This window comes from Rhagoletis zephyria, unplaced genomic scaffold (genome assembly GCF_001687245.7).
Source record: "Rhagoletis zephyria isolate East Lansing unplaced genomic scaffold, Rhagoletis_zephyria_1.1 Rzeph_scaffold_00524, whole genome shotgun sequence".
In the NCBI taxonomy this organism is placed as follows: domain Eukaryota; kingdom Metazoa; phylum Arthropoda; class Insecta; order Diptera; family Tephritidae; genus Rhagoletis; species Rhagoletis zephyria.
Window position 1 is genome coordinate 119,679 of NW_016157608.1, and position 7,237 is coordinate 126,915.

The window sequence follows — 7,237 nt, forward strand, 5'->3', positions numbered from 1 at the left end:
AACCATAAGTGGGCGTGGCTACGCCCATTTTCCAAAAATTTATAATATTCTTATTTTTCGTCTAAAAATTATTGTAAATATCAATTTTGAGTGAATTATCTTCGGTAGTTACTAAAATATTGCAGTTTTCGTATTTCTGGAAATTACCGTTATATGGTAAGTGGGCGTGGTTACAGTCCGATTTCGCCCATTTTCAATACCGACCTACCTTGAATTAAGGGAAACCTACATACCTAATTTCGTTGAGATATCTCAATGTTTGCTCGAGTTATCGTGTACACGGACGGACGGACAGACAGACATGGCTCAATCGATTTCTCTTTTCATTCTGATCATTTATGTATACATTTGTCTATATCTATCTCGATTCGTTTAGGCTGTTACAAACAACCGTTATGTGAACAAAATTAATATACCCTTGTGCACAAGTGCCCTCGGGTATAAAAATGCTTCTGCTCCTTTTCTCCGCAACACAGAAGGAGAATTCTACTGCCTACCCTGAGAGTTCTGTTCAAAAATACTTCTGCTCCTTTTCTTCGCAACACGGAAAGAGAATTCTACTGCCTGCGCAGAAAGAAGTTCTGCTCGAAATACTTCTGCTCCTTTTCATCGCAACACAGAAAGAGAATTGTACTTTGTGAGGGTTATGATCCCTAAGCGCGGCCGCAGGCCGCCTATGTAGAAAGAAGTGCTGCTCAAAAATACTTCTGCTTCTTTTCTTCGCAACACAGAAAGAGTATTCTATTTGTGAGGGTTATGATTACTAAGCGCGGCCATAGGCAGCCTACGCAGAGAAAAGTTCTGTTCAAAAATACTTCTACTCCTATTCTTCGCAACACAGAAAGAGAATTCTACTTCCTAAGCAGAAAGAAGTTCTGCTCCTTTTCATCGCAACACAGAAAGAGAATTGTGCTTTGTAAGGGTTATAATCCCTAAGCGCGGACGCAGGCCGCCTGTGCAGATATAACTTCTGCTTAAAAATAACTGCTCACTTTCTTCGTAACACAGAAGGAGAATTCTACTACCTACGCCGAGAGAAGTTCTGTTCAAAAATACATCTGCTCATTTTCTTCGCAACACAGACACACAATTCTACTGCCTACGCAGAATGAAATTCTGCTCAAAATTACTTTTGCTCATTTTCTTCGCGACACAGAAAGAATTTCTGCTCAAAAATACTTATGCTTCTTTTCTTCGCGACACAGAACGAGAAGTCTACTTTGTCAAGGTTATAATCACTAAGTGCGGCCGCAGGCCGCCTACACAGAAAGAAGTTCTGCTGAAAATTATTTCTATTTTCTTCGCAACACAGAAAGAGAATTTTAATTTGTGAGGATTAAGATCCCTAAGCGCGGCCGCAGGCCGCCTACGTAGAAAGAAGTGCTGCTCAAAAATACTTCTGCTTTTTTTCTTCGCAACACAGAAAGAGTATTCTATTTGTGAGGGTTATGATTACTAAGGGCGGCCATAGGCCGCCTACGTAGAGAAAAGTTCTGCTTAAAAATACTTTTACTGCTATTCTTCGTAACACAAAAATAGAATTCTACTTTGTGAGGGTTATAATCCCTAAGCGCGGCCGCAGGCCGCCTACGTAGAAAAAAGTTCTGATCAAAAGTACTTCTTCCTACGCGGAAAGAGTTCTGCGTCAAAAATACTACGATGTCAGAAGGCTTTTTATACACTTAACAAGGCAACTCAAAAAGGAGAATTCGGGTACTCTTTAGTACGTGGCCTAACTATTTCGAGGTATTGCGTCCAAAGGTGTGACCCGATCCAAAAAAATTGCATTCACTTGCGGTCAAGGGTCTACACATTATTTTTGCACATACCTTTGTAATTTTTGGTCACTAAGTTATTTCCAAATTGGGTTTGAAATATGCCCTTTTTTGTAAAATTCGAAAATTAGCGTACATTTATCACTCCTATTCTCCTTAAAGCAGTCACTTCACTTTACACTTTACTTATAACTTTGTCTCTTTATGACTTTAATATTAACCAATTAATCATAATTCATTAAATAAAAACACCTTCAAAATCACGCGTCTGACTTTGGTTGCATATGCAAATTAAATAGCGGAGTTCAGCTGTCGAACTCCAAAATATGCAAAAAATTAGAGGAAAAAGAAGATAAGATATAACCCAGTAAGCATCAAAAATATAAACCTTTCCATGGCAAATATTTATTTAATCTTTAATTTAATTTAATTTATTTTATTTAATAATGGGCCGGCAGCCCCAGGTTTACTACACAGAAAGGGAATTATAGTTACCTCATCCTTTCCCAAGGTTACATCACTGGGCGGTAGCCCCAGTTGGTGCACATCAAAAGGACGATTATATTTGGTAAGGGTTATAATTCTACGCAGATAAGTTGTTGTGCTTCCTTTTACGCACACACAAAAAACTATTAAACACGCTTACCACTCGCACCGCTGTCTTTGGAAATGCGCTGTTTCTGCGGCTATTGGCCGACGCCGAGCAATATGTATATATGGATACCTTGTGAATTCCTCTTAAAAAGATGATTTCGCTGGTATGGCTCGATCCACAAAGAAAGACACCAAAAATCATTTCAATTTATTAGCTCCAAACGAAAATATAAAAAAAGAGAGAATGAAAAATTAACAAAAGCAAAATGTCACACATGGTTGCATTCTAAACTAAAACTTTAACATTGTTGCAGAGTTGCATTTCAAAATACGATATTAGGAAATTAATTTAAAATAAGTTAATCTAGTAGTGGTGTCCCCACTGTACTCCCCTCCTAGATGCAGGGTGTGGCAATGAAAACTGGCTTTAACCGGTCAATGGAGACGTTCACCTTGTTGTTGTTGACGCTGACAGCGAAGTATTTAGGATGACGTTCTAATACCTTGTACGCAGTGATCGGACTTCTACCACATTGTGGTAGATCTTTCACTTTTTGGAGCACCCACCACATCTACCACACAAAGTCAGAAATCTGCCACATATTCGCATTTTTGAGTAGTTATAATTTAGCTCCACATGATTTTCTTTATTTTTTAATTTTAAGAACAAAAATTGTCCAACACTAAACACTATGTGATAACAAGTAGGGACAGGATATCGAATAGTACTCATTTACAGTATCACTGTAAAAATATCGAGCTGTAAAAATATCGCAATAAAAAACTCGATATTCCAAATATCGAAAAAAAATTAAAAAAATTAAATTTGAATATTGGTGTTATTTTCTATTAAAGAATTAACACTTTCCACTTTAATGAGTACATCACTGAAGGCGCGCCACATACCAACCTAAGATAGTTCACATTTCTGCGCTTTAAAGCTCAAAATATATCCATATTGCTTTACATATAAATTCCAAAGTTAGTAAGGTTATAGTACGACATAGATTTGCAAGAAATGGAATGTTTAAAAACAATATTAACAACAAAACTTTCAATAGAAATTTTAGTAAGGACAAATTTTTACATTTTGGAATTTGGAAAAATAACTTTAAATATTTCAAACATTGTCATACAAATGTATCATTATTAACAGTAACTTTGTAATGTACATTTACGATTCGATACGTACGATTCCAAAAAATATCGTTTGAAAACTTTCAAGTAAAAAGTAATGGTATCGAATGGCAAAAATATCGAAATTCGTGTCCCTAATAACAAGAATGATAGGATACAAGATTTCGCATTCACGGCGGCGATGAGTAAACAAGCCGAATGGGAGGAGAAAAGAAACTGTCAAACAATCGATTTCTCAATTTTAAATTTTTCGTCGGGAAACTTGACTTTATTGTGTTAAATTGCAAAATATATGATTTATAAAAAGAATTAATAAAGAAAATGTAAAAATCTGCGATCTTTGTAAAAAATTAGCACATTACAGTGCATCTAAAGTTTTTAACGCGTTGTTTCCTTTTACTTGAGGATTGTCAAAATTTGGCAAAATCCAAGTTAAAAGTTTTTTCTAGAGATTCGAAGTATAAAGTTTTCAGTTAAGGTGAAACCTTGCCGATTTTTTTTAAATTTTTGGTAAAAGTTTGATCCGAAACCTGAGATCTACCACATTTTTTCTAAACCTACCACATTTTTTTTCAGAATCTACTACACAGAATTTTTATTAAGTCCGATTACTGCTTGTACGGTCCTTTGTAAGGTGGCGATAATGATGGGCGAACAGAAAGATCTCGAACAAAAACTTGATCACACGTCGCAAGATCACTGTGTACGAAGAATTTTTGTTTTGTGTGCCAGGCAGTATCAACCGGGCGAATATTCCTCATGACATGTCAAAGATGTGTTACCATTTCAGATGTGTCATTAACATTTCGCTGATCGGTCGACTGCCATCAATAAAGAACTCCGATGGTAAACGTAAGGTAGTTCCAAAAACTAATTCCGCCGGTGAGGCGCCAATGTCAATCTTGAATGAACACCGATATCCCAACAAAGTTAGCAGTAAAAAACTTGTCCATTGTTCGAGGTTGTGGCCTAATATTGCGGACTTTACTGTCCGGTGCCATCGCTCGACTATGCCGTTGGTTTGCGGATGGTAAGCAGTTGTCCGCAGATGTTTAACGCCAAGACATTGTAAAAGTTGTTGAAATAAGGAGCTTTAGAATCGGCGTCCAAGATCTGACGTGAAGTCAATTGGAACGCGGAAACGAGCTATCCAGCCCTCAATCAAAGCTTTAGCTACTGCCGGAGCCGTGCTGTCTGGTATTGCGATAGCATCTGGCCATCGAGTGAACGGATCAATTACCGTGGGACAGTAGCGTTTACCGTCAGATATAGGAAACGGCCCAACGATGTCTATATGTAAATGCGAAAAGCGCTGATTTGGGCACTCACGACGTTTAAACGCCGCTAAGCAATGTCGACGTTCGGTCATTAACTTTGACGTAATTCGCATGACTGGGTGCAAGATATTGTGTGTTGCTCGCAGAAATTCCTGCCTAAATCTTTTTGTAATAAATGGTCGTATGCGGCCAGTTGAGCTGTCACAATGCACTCTCTTCGTACCTGAAGGTAGAACATAGCATGTTAGCTTAAGTGAAGGCTTTAGTTGACCATTTATGTAAGATTGAAGTTCCTCATCGTTGGTCTGGTCCTCTGCTAGATCATCGCAATTAAGCGACTCCGATGTTATGGATTCTATACGAGATAGGAGGTCTGCTGTAATGTTTTGTTGACTAGGAACGTGCCGAATATCTGCGCGATAAAATCTAATTGACGAGCTTGGCGATCGGAAGCTTTCTCGGGGCGCAGCTGAAAACCCTAAATTAATGGGTTATGGTCTGTGTATACGTGACACTCTCGTCCTTCTAGCAAAAAGCGAAAGTGACGCATTTCCCGGAGCTTTGCAGTAAGCTCTCTATCGTAAGTGCTGTATCATTGCCCAGCTTTTGAAAACGATCGTTGAAAGAAACCTAGGGCTGAAGCGTGTTGTTGACTACCTGATGTAAAGCAGCACCACAGGCATTGTCCGAAGCGTCAACCCATAAGGAGAGCGTCGTATTAGGTATAGGATGAGCAAGTAAAGTGCACTTCGCAAGGCTTTCTTTACAAGCTTCGAAATGGCGAATGTTCTCACTAGACCAAGCTGGCGCAGTTCTATCGTTGCGTTTGTTCCCCGGGACCACCTTTAACAGCGGCGTTAGATGGAGAAGCGGTTGTGACAAGAATGGCCTGTAAAAGTTTACCATAGCGAGGAAGCGTTTCAGGTCCTTAACTACAGTAGGCAGCTTAATTTTTGTTATTGCCTCCACGCGGCTTGGAAGCGGCGTAATACCATCTTTTTTAATAAGATGCCCCAAGAATTCAAGTTCTGATACGCCAAGAACAGACTTTGCGACGTTTATGGTGAGCTTCTCCAGATCTTTACGATGCTCGTCTTGAGAACCTGAAGCCACACAGATGTCATCCAAGTAGATAAAAATGTTTTCAATACCATGCAAAACCTCGTTTAAGACCCTTTGAAACGTTTGCGCAGCGTTGCGAAATCCAAAGGTCATTTGCCGAATGGAGTTGTAATGGCTGTCTTACAAACGTCCTCTGGGTGGATGCGGATCTGGTGGAAGGCTCTCAGTAAATCTATTTTCGAAAAGATGACTTTACCAGCAAGTATGTGTGTAAAGTCATGCAGGAAGGGCAGTGGGTACCGATCGGGTACCGTAACTGCATTTAAGGCGCGGTAGTCGCCGCATGGCCTCCAGGACCATGTGCAGTGGGCTTGCCCAATTACTTCTGGACGGCTGACAAATTCCCAGTTTCATCAACAGCTCAAATTCAGCTCGCGCGGCGGCTAGTTTTTCTGGAGAAAGGCGTCTCGGTCGGGAAAAAACTGGTTGGCCCGTAGTGATGATGCGGTGAGCGACCGAAGACTTTGCAATGGTTTCGACAGGCGGCGGGCGAGTGGTATCGCAAAACTCTTTGAGTAAGTTTGAAAAATCTAGAGCTGTATTAACGGTTGACACACTTGTCGAGTTAATTTAAGTTGTATTGAGTTGCGCAACTGAACATACCGTCTTATAGGCAGTTTTACGGTCGAGCAAACACCGTCCATTAAGATCGGGTAGCAGGTCATAATACGATAAAAAAATCGGCACCAATAATCGCTTGAGTAACATCCGAAATCACAAAACTCCACATAAAATCTATACGCAAGTTTAGGTTAAGGTTTAGGATTACTTCACCAAAAACTTGAATTTCTGTACCGTTCGCGGCAAACAGTTTCATATCCTGGTGTTGCTTTAGCCAATTTAGAACATTTTGGTATAGTTGATACGTCTGCGCCTGAGTCGATTAAAAAATTAATTTTTGTGGACGTATCAAATATACACAGACGAAATTTCGAGGGCATTTCAGACCGTTTGCCAATATCTAAAAAGCCAATGACTGAGCAACCCTATTGTGAAACGTTTGTGGATGGTGAGCGAGCGAACGTGCATGGTGGCCGACATCTGGTAGCTTTTTGGCCGAACTTTGCGTGGTACCAGCACACTTCATCAGAACTGCTGTCTGATATTCGATTGCGCGCTGGTGTTTTAGAACGCGAGCGTCGGTGAGTTTTGCCATTATCTAACGCTTTATCGATGCACTGTGTAAGTGCAGCTATTTCGACCCTTAGATCTGAATCCGAATTATTTTGTATGCCGCACACTTCGTTAACGCGTCCCTCTCGTAGTTGGATTGACTCAACAATGAAGTCGGTTAGTTCACTAGATCGATTCAGTAGATCAATATCTGCAATA

General features: G+C 39.9%; 1 long non-coding RNA gene across 1 annotated transcript in view; it reads left to right on the plus strand.

Moving 5' to 3' along the window:
• The window catches only part of LOC108360140 (uncharacterized), a 23,661-nt gene extending 22,384 nt beyond the window's left edge, over positions 1–1,277 (plus strand). Inside the window, exon 4 of the long non-coding RNA XR_001847059.1 lies at positions 1,229–1,277. This is a non-coding gene — a long non-coding RNA (uncharacterized LOC108360140). The remainder of the gene's footprint in view (positions 1–1,228) is intronic.
• Positions 1,278–7,237: the final 5,960 nt, after the last annotated feature.